Genomic DNA, 15818 nt, shown 5'->3' with positions numbered 1-15818 from the left:
GCCCAGAGAGGTAAGCACCAGCAATTCTAGAAGAACTGGAGAGCATTGGAGCAGTATCTGGTCTTATTTATTAAAAACTGATATTTAGTTTCAGGAAAACAGTCATTGTGGACTCTATTTGTTTTGCATCTTCCAACACGTTGAGGCAACAAGAAATATATATTCAAAAGAGCCACACCCCGGAATAATTGAATAATCCTACAAGAGGAAGGAGGGTGATGACAAATTTCAAAGAACAAACAAGGGAGGTACCCTATGAACCGATATGGGACAGGGTGAACAAATCTTAAAAAGAAAAACAGTCCCTAAGCTTGAGGATATCCCTTATGTCGTGGTATCCCTGACCTCAACTAATATGGTAAGACACCACCTGACTTAAAGAACAGCCTTATAGACAAAATTACAACAATAAAACTCAGCACGACATAGGCTGAGCGTCAGTTTCATTGTGTACTCGGTATTGCATAAAGTCCTGCAGCATTCCAAAACAAACTTATATACGTAAGTGATAAAAACAGTAGTTTATTTAAAAGAATTTTTCTTTACAATACATGGTATCAATATTACATAATCATACAACAAACAATTACAGTAAAAACCAAAAGTCACCAGTAAATAAAATATCTGGTGTCATGAACAGGAGAGCACAGAGCGAAAGGTAAATAATCCAAATTTAGGATAAAAGGAACTATGCCAGATATGCATCTCGGAAGTGCCCAAAAACTTTGAGCATCAGTAGAGCAGGAAAAAGATTATCTAGCAGTTCACGGATTCCCAAGACTTCATGCAGGGATGATATACTCTTTGTTTTAAGAACACACTGTGTTTTTAATCAATTGTCCTGATGAAGGTGGAGCATAAGAGGCAGAAACCACCGAAACGCGTCAACACACAAAAAATCCCTTTTTTGGGGTTTTAGCTTGGACACATATATAAAACTGTGTTTTTAATTGTATTTCATAAAATTATGTTTTGATTGTTGACACATGGAAAATCCTTTTCCGGGTTTTCGAGCCTGAACACATATATACAACTGTGTTTTTAATTGCATTTCATAAATTGTGTTGTGATTATGATACATCAGTGTTGGAAGATGCAAAACAAATAGAGTCCACATTGACTGTTTTCCTGAAACTAAATATCAGTTTTTAATAAATAAGATTGTAAACGCAATATACATTGTCAGGTTAAATTTTGTAAATTTTGTGCATACTACACCTCTTTTGTGGCTCTACCTTATTAAGCGGGGAGCTAATACTGGGTCCTCTGGGTGTGAATGTGTTGCCTAATGCTGGTTGAATGATAGAGAATAAGAGGTTGATAGCTCTGAAGACAGTTTGAGCATCATAAGGATGCTGATTGATTGGGAATGAGAGGCGGGTAGCTCTTTAGACACTTTGAGCATCAAAAGGATTACACCGGGGGAACACTCCTTTATTTAACTGTTAATTTACCCAGTTTCCTTCCGGGTTGCAAGGGTCACTCTCTTTTTTATTACAGTTTATAAGAACCATATCCTGCTCAGTCATGCAAGCATATGTGTGTCAAAAGTCAACATGAAGAAAAGAAGGCAACTCAAGAAACGTGTGCATGTAAAATGGCAGTGTTTCTCCCAGGACATAAACCAGCCATGTGACAGTTCCATTGAGAAGACTAGCCAGGAAAGATGGGTGACATAGGGAATCTATGCATGCAGTGGGAAATAAATAGTGTTTGCTACTTGGAACTGCAGGTGTTCTACATGATGGAGAAAGACATAATCATAACATGGGCAGAATTCAGAAAAATCTGGAAAATAAATAGTGTTCTGGAAAACTCTGCTATAATTCCTGATGGGCCAAGTGGCACTGTCTAAAACATCCCTCTTATTGATACGTTTTCACACCCTGCAGTTGACAATTGCACCCTCTGACCCCCATCCAAGACAGACATTTAAAAATTTTAAATAAATTATTAAGATTATTAGCTGGGTGGGAAACCGCATAAGACTTAAATTAGAGACATTAAAAAACTGTTGTAGTGGGATGGAATACGACTACAAGACCTCAAATTATACTATATGTGGCTGTCCAATGATAGCATGTGCCTTGGTAGGTAAGTGAAGGCTCTCACTGGGAAAAGAACCTTAAATAATTGGGTTAACTATCAAAGATGAGCACTCATGTTCCCAGGCACTATCCATATGCCATATGAAAAGTTGCAAAAACATGCGAGAATATAGTAGAAAAGAACATAAGCAGCGCATACAACATGCAAATGCGGGCTTCAAGCCTTTTCAAAAAATCAAAGAGGATATTGCAAAGACAATATAGAAATAAGTAGGATGTGAAATGGCCAGAGATCTCTACCTCGACAACACTTCATAAAGCTCTAGGAATCCCAAGCAGCTTTTGGCAGAACACAGCCATTTCCTGCCGTGTGCCCTATTGGCCCAAGCAGCTAGAAAAATATGCACAGGTGTCCATGAAGCACTGAAGAAATTGGAGACCATGATGACTCGGCTCTCTTTTGCGATGGGAGAGACTTACCTATATACATCTGTACGACTAAATAAAGAAGGAAATAAAGCCAATAAGAAGGTGCTAGGAAGAAGAATTGCAGGACCCAGGTCGAACTAGGAGGGGGGCCAGGATTGCCAGCTGGTTAAGATTTCCTGCAAAGCGAGATTTGACTGTTGAAGGAGATGCCACTGAAGTGGACTACTTATTGGGTGTATTTGCACATTGTGCAAGAGTAGAAAGCTATTCCTCAACAGTAAGGTCAGCCAATCTCTAAAGTGGTCTGACCCTGTGTCCCTTGCTGTATGCTGTGCGGATGGAAGCAACATGTGAATGACACTACAAAAGACCAATGGATGAAGACTGCTGACGGGAAGCCCCTTTAAGTATTTATAACAAATATGTTTTTATTAAAACTAAACAGGGCTTGGCTAACACCAGACCTAAAAAGATTCATAAGCCACATATGCATAAACAGGGAAGACTCCGTGAGGAAGGCCCTAAGACACAGCTGTAGTAATACCAAATAAGGACAGCAATATGGACATACAGCAACGGTTTAACAGTGTGGGAGACGGATCTGATCAAAAACAGGCTACAGCATCATATATGGCTGGAAACAGAGGATGGTGGCTGGTCCAAGGGGCTTTTGGTTTTGGGTGATTGAATCGATGTTCTATTTCTGTGGATTGCAACATGCTGTGCTTCACAATCACACGCTGCTACAGGGAGATGGACCTCTTTCGTCATCACAGCTCTCCCACCTGGCATATGGGGGTTGTAAATAGCACTGTCTAGGTGGCGGACCTCCAGGTCACGACCCTGCACAGGGCGACAAACCACTTCTTGTCACAGCAAAGCATCAGGGTGGTCCTAATCTTCCCTTCGGTCCTCCAACATTAGGGGGTCATGAACACCACATATAAGGCAACAAACTTTTTAGGGCACAAACCACTATGAGGCGATGGCCCTCTTCTTGTCACAGCATTGCACCTAGGCAACAGCCCTTATCTTCACTGCAGCCCCCACCTGGCATACAGGGGCCGTGAACAGCACACAAAATGTAACAGCCACTTCGGGTCACTGCATGCTGGTGACGGCTCTCCTCTTGTCACAACACTGCACCAGGACGATAGTCTTTATCTTTACTGTGACCCCCATCTTGTTTATAGGGGTCGCAAACGTGAGCAGTCAGGCAGGTGGCCCGATCCGTCCAACGGTCCTCAAAGTGGACCAAAATTTCACAATCTGCCCCAGGGATCCACTCCACAGGGTCCTCATGGGACCAGACTCTCTCAAGGCACTCTCCTCCTCCTCACAGGGTCCTCTGGTCTCTACAGGCAGGCAGATGCTGATGTTTCAGGTTCCAGGGTGAATGTTCTTGATTCTCCTGGGTGATATCCTGTCATCACGCAGGGAGATTAGCAGACCTTAGTCTCCAGTCCTAGTCACAACAGGTAGAAGCCATGGTGACCTTATCCATGCTGATGTACAGCTCCTATTTGACACATTTGGGAGGCTCAAGCTCCCCTTTCTATAATCCATTTCCAGACATAGATACGATTTAGTGTTTTTATCTTTGTACTTTGTGATGTGGGGGTTGCCCACTTTGAACAGCTCACTCTTCTGTCCTGTCTTTTGCCCTGGAAGAAGTCTATCACAGCAGGAGCGATTCCACTCTTGATAGCCTCACAACACAGGTCACAGGAGTGACTAGACGATCACTCCTGGAATCAGCCTCACTGATACATGCCGATCAAAAGGTCACAATGGTTCTTAGACCTATTCTTTTTTTATTCCCTTATCAGCCCCATCTCCTTCCTGAGATGTGTTCAGGCCTCACAGACCAGTGACCTTTTCAGAATCAAAGAGCACTGTCTCTCCATTCCTCCAATGTCTGTTTGTCCGACCCAGCTCTCTTTAATGGAGGCAATCCACAAATCTGCCTAGGATGGTTCCTACAACTCCACACGTCTTCCTCAAGACCCTCGCTTCCAATATGGAAACCACAGGCCTCCATGTGTTGTACTACTCACAGGCACAATTACATCACAGCACACACGCACACATGTGCACTGCACGGCTCTACATGCTAACACCATGTAGACCAAGGGTGAGCATTCGGATGTTTCCTGAGTGGGCCGGAAGGCATCACTGCAATGACACAAGTAAAAAGGCCTATGTGTTCGATGTTATGTTATGTTATGTTAAATTTAATTTCTATAGCGCACGGCTACTCCATTGGAGTGTCCCGGCGCTTTATATTGGCAGCTCATGAGAAGAAAAACATAACACAGATAAAAACATTCATTAACAGCGAAGGAAACATACTAAAGGGTAAAAAGCCAGGTTTTAAGGCCCTTCCTGAAAGACAGCAGATTAGATGTACCGCGTAAGGCCAATGGCAGAGTGTTCCAGAGCTGTGGTGCCCTCAGTCTAAAGGAACGCCCCCCAATACGGGCCCTCTTTACTCGGGGAACCGCCGCAAGAAACAAAGATTCAGATCGCATAGATCGGGCCGGGCGGTAAAATACAAGCCTACGCTGAAGATATCTACTGATTGTTATTACAAAAAAACGTGTTATGCTACCACCTGTGCGCTCATTCTGCTTAACTTGTTGGTAAGGGATGTTGCCCATTACCACTTATGGAGTGGAAGCTTGTAGACAGCTCCCTTTGAGTCACAAAACTGGATGAGATTCATAGCAGTATTAGGTCATGCTACTCTTCCAAGAATACATGATCAGGACATAAAATATGAACAGTTCAATTACATGTAAGGATGCCAATTCAATGACATGCATGGGTGGTGCGGCTTTGCATTAAGATGCTATTTTGCCTCAAAATTTCAGGAAGTAAAAGTGGGTTAACTTACTTCAAAACGAAATAAAGCAAATAAAACACTTTAGTAATGTGTAATATGGTGCTAAATTGCATGTCCAAGCAAATTAACACCACTCTGCCAGTTTATGTAATCTGGCCCTGGATGGTATAGATTGCCAAATTACGGCCAAATGGGACACACATTTTACCTGTATCACTGCAATTTCATTTCAGAATCCAGAGAATACCGTGTTGTGATTTCATTTCTACTTCTACTTTTTCGCCTCACAAATGCAAAAATTAATTTTCAGACCGACCAGTGCAAACCCATGTATTGCACCACTGGTTGGTCCAAATGTTGGTACAAGTTTTCACTAGCACGGGTGCCAAGAATGAAAATCAGGTACTTTTTTCATCCACTTCAGCAAAACCAAAGGGCTGGATTTGAACCTGCTTCAAGTAGCCTAAACCGCCATTGACGCTCAAGACACAGAGTTTTTTTTCTCCTAACTATGCACTCTTCAGTTTATATGTATATTATGTAGCCACTGAAGTATTTCTCTATTAATAACAAACACAAAAAAAGCCCTCCTAGAGACTGGGCGTGGTAGTGGGGGCCTTGGAGAGCATCCTGTGGGGTGAAGCAAACCAAGCGCAGACTCACATAGGGATAGCTAGAATAAGGGCTGTTACCGCTAGTTTACACTTTGGTAACCGTACCATTGGTTATTTATTTATTTATTTATAAAGTTTTATATAGCACAATCTTGATCCCGAAGGATATCAGAGCGCTTTACATTATGTTACTCTTGGTCTTGGGGGTCGAGAAGGAAGAAGAAGAAAGATCTGTAATTTTCACTCTTTTCCCCGATACTAGCCCACCACAGCCGGTTTGTCTGTAGTTTCTCAGGACCGTTGGTCTTTGACCACAAAAAATGTCTTTCCACATGCTGATCATGTCACAAGAGCAGCCACGTTTTATTTAATTGTAATAGCATTTGTTTTTAATTTCAAAGTATTTTATTAATTTTTTTATAAGCAGATACATTAGCATTTCTGTTATAAGGTTAGCCAAACGTAGTTTGTAGAGCAGTGTTTACAGGTGCTTTGAGATATATGTTTAGCTAGATCCTTCTGATTTGACTAGCAGCAAAATTAGGCAAAGGATGATAGAAAGAAAGAAGCAGAAAGAAAGGGGTGAAAGAGAGGATACAAGAGAGGTTCTTTATTTCCCTGATGAGGCTTTGAATTGCTATGCATCAAACATCAGAAGTAATCTCTGCTCTTGACCTCCAACTTGAGGCGCTTCCAACCCAGCTGTCCATTATTGTGGGAGGTGATGTCAACACAACCTTTGAACCACTTGGACAGGAGGATCAAATTCTTGCTGCTGAGGAGGACAGTAAATGGGGTGTCCCTCAGCTTGATCTACCTGTAATTAGAAGGTGGACAGCTGTAGCTATCCAACTTAAGGCTTTATGTCTAGCGAGAGGACTCAGAGCAGCCAATGGGCGTACCCAGTCAGATCGCCAGGGGTAAAAAACATTTGACAACGGCAGGTCTTCCAGTCGAATAGATTACTTCCTGGTGGACATCAGAGGATGGGATCGATTGATCGATATGACAGTAAAAAACAGGTTGGAAAGCGACCACAACCCACTCTGTATGGAATTCCAAGCACAAAAGGGGTCTAGAGAACCCACAATGGGGGGCGGCAAAGTCACCCTAGATATTGTTGCCTCGAATAACCTGCGCCATATTAAATGGGGCAGATTAATTGAGAGTCCAGAGAAGCTGGAGGACCTTAAAAAAGTGGTGATCGAAGAAGTGGGAAACATAAATACCCACAGTAGCAAGCAAAATTTTCCCCAAATTATGCTAGAGGCTCATACCCATTTCTTTACTAAGCTCCAGGGGTTCTTTAGGAAGACCACAAAATCAGATAAGGTCAGTAAAAATCTACCTGAGGTGGGGTGGTACAACCAATCTTGTAAATTAGCCCGCCAGAACCTAAGTGTTGAACTCAGATCCAGGAATATCCTAGGCATGAGAAAGGCTAGGGAGATATATAGGAAAGCCCAGAAAGCAGCCAAAAAACAGTGGGATGAGGATCAGTGGCGTGATCTGAAAACTGCTTGTACAGCAAAGGATCAAAAGCAATTCTGGACCACAGTTAAGTGGGATAGAGGAGGGACGTCTCAAACCCCGCAAAATAATGTTGCCAAACACCAATGGGTAGAATTCTTCAGACCGCAATACACCTGTAAACTTGCCGAAGGAGAGTGCTCACTACCCCCTACAGTCTTTTATCAGTGTCAGCTATTCACAATTAAAGATGTCAGTTTAGCGCTAGACTGTGTGTCAGCGGGCAGAGCCCCTGGAATGGATGGCATTCCTGCCGATGTGTTTTTAAGTGATCGTTCATCTTGGTATCAGTATTTTGAGTGGTTAGCCAATTCTGTGGCTAGGGGTGCGCCAATCCCCAATTCATGGAAAGGAGCGGAAATAATTCCGGTTTTTAAAAAGGGTGACAAATCACTACCTAGTAATTATAGACCTATCAGTCTTATTGACTCGGCCCAAAAAATAATAGGTCGTTTAGTGCAAAACAAATTGCAATCTTGGATAGAAGAAAAAGATATTTTGTCCCCTTACCAAGCTGGGTTTGGACCCTGTACTAGTTCAGTTGACCAGGTCTTTTTTTTCATAGCTCTCTATTGGAGGAATGTGACCTTAACCAACGGGACACTCTATGCGGTGTTCGTAGACCAGAAATCAGCTTTTGATTTAGTTCCCCGTCCCAAACTTTGGAGTGTTCTAGCTGAAGCAGGGATGGCCCCGGAACTGTTAGTGTTACTTGTCCGCTTGCATGAGAACAACTATGCAAGAATTAGATGGGGGGCACAGGGTGAGGTGACCGACTCATTCCCTGTTGAACGTGGTGTTCGGCAGGGATGTGTCCTGGCGCCCACACTGTTTTCCCTATACATCAACGGCATAGTAGACCATCTAAGTCGCTCCCCCACCGATGCTCCTGTATTGGCCGGGGCACGCGTGCCAGTTCTCATGTTTGCGGACGACACGCTGATAGTTTCTCGGACACCGAGTGGGCTCCAGAAGGCAGTAAATGCGTTTGGAGAGTTCTGCCAGATGCGTGGACTTGAGATAAACACCTTCAAAACCAAGTTCATGTCCCTGAATCAGCCGAAAACATTCAAAGGCATAATTAATTTTAATGGTATTCCACTGGAACAGGTTGAGGCTTTTACGTATTTAGGAATATCCCTTCAGAGTAACATGAGCTGGAAAAACCACATTGATATGGCCGTTTTAAAATTTCAGCAGCTTGCGTGTGTAATAGCCCTTAAACATAAAGCTTCTCTGACCAAGCCAATGACCCCGGCCCTAGAAATATATAACATGAAGGTGATAAGTGCCTCTTTGTACGGTTCGGAACTGTGGGGATTTTCCAATTTGAATCAATTAAAATTAGAGGAGAATAGGTTTCTACGTCGTCTAGTTGGGGTCCCCCAAAGTACCCCCACTGTACCGCTTGTATATGATCTTGGCAGGAAAAAAATAGAGGATTTGGCGCGGTTACGTCCCTTTTTATATTGGAGACGGATCATGACAACTCCTGAACTAGTTCACTATGCCACTGCCCTGAAGGACATTACTAGGGCATATCGATTTCATTCTATCCCGTGGCTCAAAGAAATAAGGGGCTTATTAGCAAAGTTGGAACTAGATCACCTATGGGACGACCCAAAGGCCTCAAGTTTCCCGTCAAAGATAACCCTGAAAAAAATGTACTGGAACATGGTTTGGTTGTCTGCCCTTAGTACTGGATCCAACACAGAGTTAACTGGTCGTTTTCTTGATATTAAATCCCTACCATTGTGTGAGTCTTACTGGGACATTATAGAAAGGTCCTATGAAAGAAAATTGTATTTTCAATTCAGAATTGGGACCCTTCCAGTAAAAGCTTTTACTTATAAATGGTCGGTAAACCAGAATGACAAATGTCATTATTGTAAACATATGATTGAGAATGTACCCCATCTGCTGTTTGTATGTCCCCTTTATATAAGCCCCCGTCGTAAGTGGATAAAACCTGTGTGTACAAACCTGGGGACACGCAGTTTTGTAGAGGCTTTAAGAATACTCGCATCAGATTGCACACCCTCCATGGCGATAGCCGTTGCAAAATTCCTAGGGTGGGCCTGGACAATACGCACCCGCTCCTTGCAGTCGCTAGAGGCTAGCCAATGAATTTTATCACATCGAGTAATGTACAATCAATATTTTAACCAATGTTTAATTGAATTGTTTTAACTCATTTTGTATAAATTGTTCTTAATCCTTGTAAGCGACAGCACCATGGTTTAATGAGTTTTTAAAAATGATGAATTTAACTTTGTAGTATTTATAGTGTAGTCTCAGGATGAATAATTGCTTTTATGACATGCTGTCGAATAAAGCTTTGAAATTGATTGAATTTCAAAGTATTTTATACATTTTTTTATAAGCAGATACATTAGCATTTCTGTTATAAGGTTAGCCAAAAGTAGTTTGTAGAGCAGTGTTTACAGGTGCTTTGAGATATATGTTTAGCTAGACCCTTCTGACTTGACTAGCAGCAAAATTAGGCAAAGGATGATAGAAAGAAAGAAGCAAAAAGAGAGGGGTGAAAGAGACGATACAAGAGAGGTTCTTTATTTCCCTGATGAGGCGTTGTGCTATGCCCAAAGCAGAACGCTACTCCGGAATCCAAGGTCAATGGTTAACCCAGTGGTCACTGGTTATTGTTGGTTTTTGGAAATATGTTGTTTTATTGTTGTGGCCGAGAGCATGGGTTCCTGGTTCGATTAGTGGACAGAACAACCCCCTTAATGGACACAATACTTTAATGGTACAGCCAGTATACCCTTTGAAAGGAGCATCCATGACTTTCTGTTACATTTGCTCACTGTAAGGGCTCTATAAATATGTAAATGGCTCCAAGATGCCTGGCCACGACCTACAAATTTGTCATTTTCTGTAGCACGTAACCTTCAACAATATGAATTGCGTGGGGCTTGGTTAGACAGCCAGAGAGAAAGAAAGATGGACTGACCTAGGCTAACAGCAATTACACCACCCAGCTGTAGATCGTGATCGCCTACATCTTGTGCAACATTGCAGTCATTCGTGGATATGGGAAGTGATTTATTTTAGCCCCAATTTTACATGGAAGAAAACAAGAGTAAGATATCTCGATTGGGACAGCAGGACCCACAGACTTGATCAAAAGTTGTATACCATATCACGCTCTGCATCATTGGATCCGCGTTACCTTCTTTTATGACATAACTGGATGTTTATGAATTTCTCATCTCATTTGAACTGTGGTACTGCAATGTAAACTCCATTGATTTACTTTCACACATGGTTCATGCCTGTGATACCGTCCTCTCTGAACCAAGAGGAATAAATGGTTTTTAATCGTCCCCTGTGCATGTGGGCTTGACTGCCTGGAAGAGGTCCTGAGGAAGGTGGCCTTGTGCCGCCGAAACGCGCGTCGACCAAGTGCGGGGTCTCAGACTGAGCTTTGAGACCTACTAGTTGGCGGGGGGTTCCCTGCCTACTAAGACTCAGTTCCCCTTTTCAGATGCTGAGGGTTTGAATGTAGTGAGAGTATGAATGTGGTAGCATGTTGTGATTGATTGTGTGATATCAGGGGCATATGTAATTGTATAAATTGTTTTCTCTGTGTATATAGTTATTGTCATAATATATTCTTCCTATTGTATGAACCATGAAGTTATTCATGAAATGTAATTTATGTGATAACATGTCTCCTATGAATTGAAATATTATGAAAAAATATAAAAACTTGAAAGCAATGCTTAATAGAAAATAAAAAGCTTCATATATTTTTTGAAGAAAATAAAAAAAGTCTGTTGTGAATCTGTCACCTATGTCATACTAAGAATGGGATGCATTCCTATATTGAAAAACTGTGGCCATTGAGGGAACACCTTTCTTACTGTTATGTCCTGACCTAGGCTAACACAATGATAAAAGAACGTAGGCCGACTGGCAGATCGAGTCAGGCAGATAGGCAGTAGATAGACAGACAGACAGAGGAACGGGAGAGCGGGCGGGTGGATGGATGGATGGATGGATGAATGGATGGATGGATGAATGGATGCTTGCTAAGCAGGTTTGTAGACATATCCCTTTGAGTCACCAAATGGATGACATTTATAGCAGTGTTGGGTCATGCCTTTCAGGCTACTCTTCCAAGAATACATGACCAGGACATAAAATATGACCAAATCAATGGCATGTAAAGTAGATACTAGATTATCCCCACTGATGCAGTTAAACAAAAGAAAAATAGAGCCTCGCTGAAATTATGGCTTTCAACTATGCAGGTAGTGTAGCAGAGCAGCCCTCATGAGTGTGTCGCATATATATATATATATATATATATATACATATATATATATATATATATATATATGTATATACACACATATATATATATATATATATATATATATATATATATATATATATATATATATATATATATATATATATATATATATATTCACTGAAAAAACCATAGGTTTCACACCAGTTATAGTTGGGTGGAAATTTTACTTGCATAAAACCATTGAAATTCCCACGTTATAGTTAGTTGGACTCACTATAACTTGCGCGTGCAATGCTCTGCTGATGATGTCACATATTACATCACTCATGACATGGTCAGTGATATCACTCATGACATCACTGATGACATCTCAAATGACATCACTGATGACAACATCCTTGTGACAAAGTGGCAGACCTCCTATCAGCATAAAATAACGTTTGACACACACATTCAAAAATAGAAACTAACATTTTCTTAAAAAAGGAGAAACCAATACCAATTACAACAACTTATTAGGTAATTCCAACATCTACATACACATCCACTCATTCACCAACAGTTCTATATAGTCCCTCATGCATGTAATTACTCATCATATGTACTCATACACCTATACATCCTGTTACACATTAATACTCATCCATATAGTTACTCACACACAAATTCACACATGCAAATAAACTATCAAAAAACCATTTACTTGATTATACTGCTGTATACACACCACTACACATACTTCTACAGAAACGGAAACATATTTACTCTCTTAAACAATCAATTATAAAAACACATACTCACTAACTCACCCATACACACAATCATCCACCCATACAGTCTTGCGCACATGCTGTCTTCAAAATACATACAAATAGTGAGTCACTCATTCATGCATCTGTGCTCTAAGTAATATCCCCCACCGAACCATACAGCTAGCTACTCACCAACCCATGCAGCCACTTATACACAAAGTGAGACACAGATACAGATATTTAAATATTTAAACATTACTCGCTAATATATGTATTCACTAAGATACATTTAATAAATCAGTTAACCAATCAATTTTACACAAAAAAACATCCATTTAGACATGTATTTACCCATTTATTCTTCCATCAACTTTTAGATATACATATATAAAAAATATTTATTTTTCAGAAAGATACACATTCACTGGATGATGTCATCAGTGATGTAATTTGAGATGTCATCAGTGATGTCATGAGTGATGTCACTGACCATGTCATGAGTGATGTAATATGTGACGTCATCAGCAGTGCATTGCACGCGCAAGTTATAGTGAGTCCAACTAACTATAACGTGGGAATTTCAATGGTTTTATGCGAGTAAAATTTCCACCTAACTATTACTGGCGTGAAACCTATGGTTTTTTCAGTGAATTTAATAGGTTTTTTAAATGCTAATTCCTAACTATAACTGGTGTGAAACCTATGGTTTTTTCAGTATATATATATATATATATATATATATATATATATATCCTGTGCACCGTCTGTCTCCTAGCTCGCACGCTCGCGCAACACAGCAAGCAGACTCCGGACACGGACCTCGAGGTGTGTAAAAATTTATTCACGCAGAAAGAGTCACCAACGTTTCGGCTCTAACGGAGCCTTGATCACATGACAGCGCTCATTTGACTGGGTACACCTTTTAAAGTGAAAGCGAGTGATTAGCTTAAAACACCTGTGCAAACTTGCTAATAAACATGGAAAACATACTTTGTAGTATACTCGGCAACATGTTGTCTTAAGGGTTTCTTAATAAATGTAAAATACAGTTATATTTCTTTAGAATTTCTTAATACATGTAAAATACAGTTAGATTCAAATCTCATAAGAATGATATTCAACAGATTAAATAACAAAAGTGACTGAGAAAGTATTATGGTAAAATACACAAATCTATTACACTGACCCGTTTTAAAACCATGGTTAAAACACATAGAATTATAAGACCCCTAATCATTATATTTACATACTGGCAAACAAAATTTAAAATTCTGTTTTCTAATTCAGGAATCCCGATATGAAATACGTATAAAGTGCTACGTGCTGACTTTTTAAAGTGCATATAGTGCTTAAAAAAGTGCGTCAATATGTGCAAAATTGGCAAAGTGCAAATACTTATAATGCAATATATCCGGGTCCTGATCCATTTCACTCAAATACAGTGAGCGTTTGCAAATATATCGATTGTCGATGAGGAGATAAGTTATTATATCTCTACTCGTACAGGGCTCTATACAGCGTGTTATATTAAGGCTTCCAATCCTAAACGGGTACGTCTTACTTTATAATAGTCATACATTAGTCATACAAGTTCATGTTGAAAATCACTGTGAGAGTGCCAAGATCTCCATGTTAATAAATGTATATGTGCTAGAACGAGTTAAGACAAATACACCAGGTCCACAAGGGGCCTGTAACCCAACACCAAACTAATCCAAAAAGTATAAATAAACGAATAACCAAATGTTAAAAAACCTATACAGTTCATCATATATCAATGGTTATTAACCTGGTTTGAAAAAACGTGCACAGTGAAAAACAATAATAACTAAACATACATAGTTTTCTTATAGCAGCATTATAATTTGCAGTGATGGTACTTGTGGATTGTGTTTGCTCGCAGCCCCCACGGGATCTGTCCCAGCACTCTCCCAGCCGGGTGACTACCATGGACATTACCCACGTGGGGGAGAGTACACATTCCTAATACTTAAAGTCTTTCAGAGCAGGCAAGTGTGGAGATCCTCAGTCACATTCAACCCATGGGGCACCTTAGTATTGAGCAGGAGGATGTATTTTGTCTCCAGCTTTCTAAGCTTGGTCTCCCTATCCCCGCCTCTTTTGGTGTTGATGACAGAATCAATAACCCAGTACTTAAGACCACTGTTGTTGCTTTGGTGGTGGTCCTTGAAATGGCGTGCAACAGGATATGTGCTGTCCATGTTTGTAATTGCTCGCAGATGTTGCAAAATGCGCTTATGGACAGCATTCCTGGTGCTGCCCACATACTGTAGGCCACAGGGACAACGCAAAACATATATGGCGTATTCTGTCTTGCATGTGAGTACTTGGGTTATAGGATGTTCCTTACCTGTGAACCCATCCCTATAGGTTTTGGTGTTTTCACCATGGGTACACGCTTTACAGATTTTACAGTTATAGAACCCCTTATTTCTTTGCCACCACTCTGTTCTAGTAAAGGGGTCCGGGTTGGTTTTGACTATATGGTCCCTTAGGGAGGGGGCTTTGCTATAGGTCAAAGAAATAGACTTAGGTAAACTCTTGCCTATAACACTATCCCTCAGCACAATGGGCCAGTGTTTATTCACTATTCTCTTTATTTGCTGGTGTTGTCTAGTGAATCCTGTAATTAATCTGAAGCATTATATATATATAGATATATATATATATATATATAGATATATATATATATTCACAGAAAAAAACATAGGTTATAGTCCATATATAGTTAGGAATTTGCATTTACAAAACCTTGAAAATTCAATGAAAAAACCATTGGTTATAGAACATATATAGTTAGGAATTTGCATTTACAAAACCTTATTTTACTCGCATAAAACCATTGAAATTCCATATATAGTTAGATGCGCTAACTATATATCGCGCACCCGCAATCCACTGCTGATGATGTCACATATTACATCATTCATGACATGGTCAGTGACATCACTGATGACATCACTGATGACAACTCAAATGACATCACTGATGACAACATCCAGTGACTGTATGTTTCTGTAAAGTTAAAATATGTCTTACATATTGAAGAATGAGTGGATGTATAAGTGTCTGGATGAAGGATTTAGTAGGTGCATGACTGATTGTATGAGGGAGTGATTAAATGTGTCTCACTGAGTGCATGGGTTAGTGATTAAACTGTATTAATTTGTGCATCATTATATCTGTTGTTCTGTAAACTGCTGCATGTGTTGATCAGTAACTATATGAGTAACTATATGGATTATTGATTGGTTGCCCAAGTATTTGTATGGGAGACTGAGTATGTGTGTGAGTGGCTGG

The sequence above is a fragment of the Lissotriton vulgaris genome, chromosome 6 (genome assembly GCF_964263255.1).
Source record: "Lissotriton vulgaris chromosome 6, aLisVul1.2, whole genome shotgun sequence".
NCBI lineage: Eukaryota > Metazoa > Chordata > Amphibia > Caudata > Salamandridae > Lissotriton > Lissotriton vulgaris.
Note: the sequence above shows the minus strand (reverse complement) of the source record.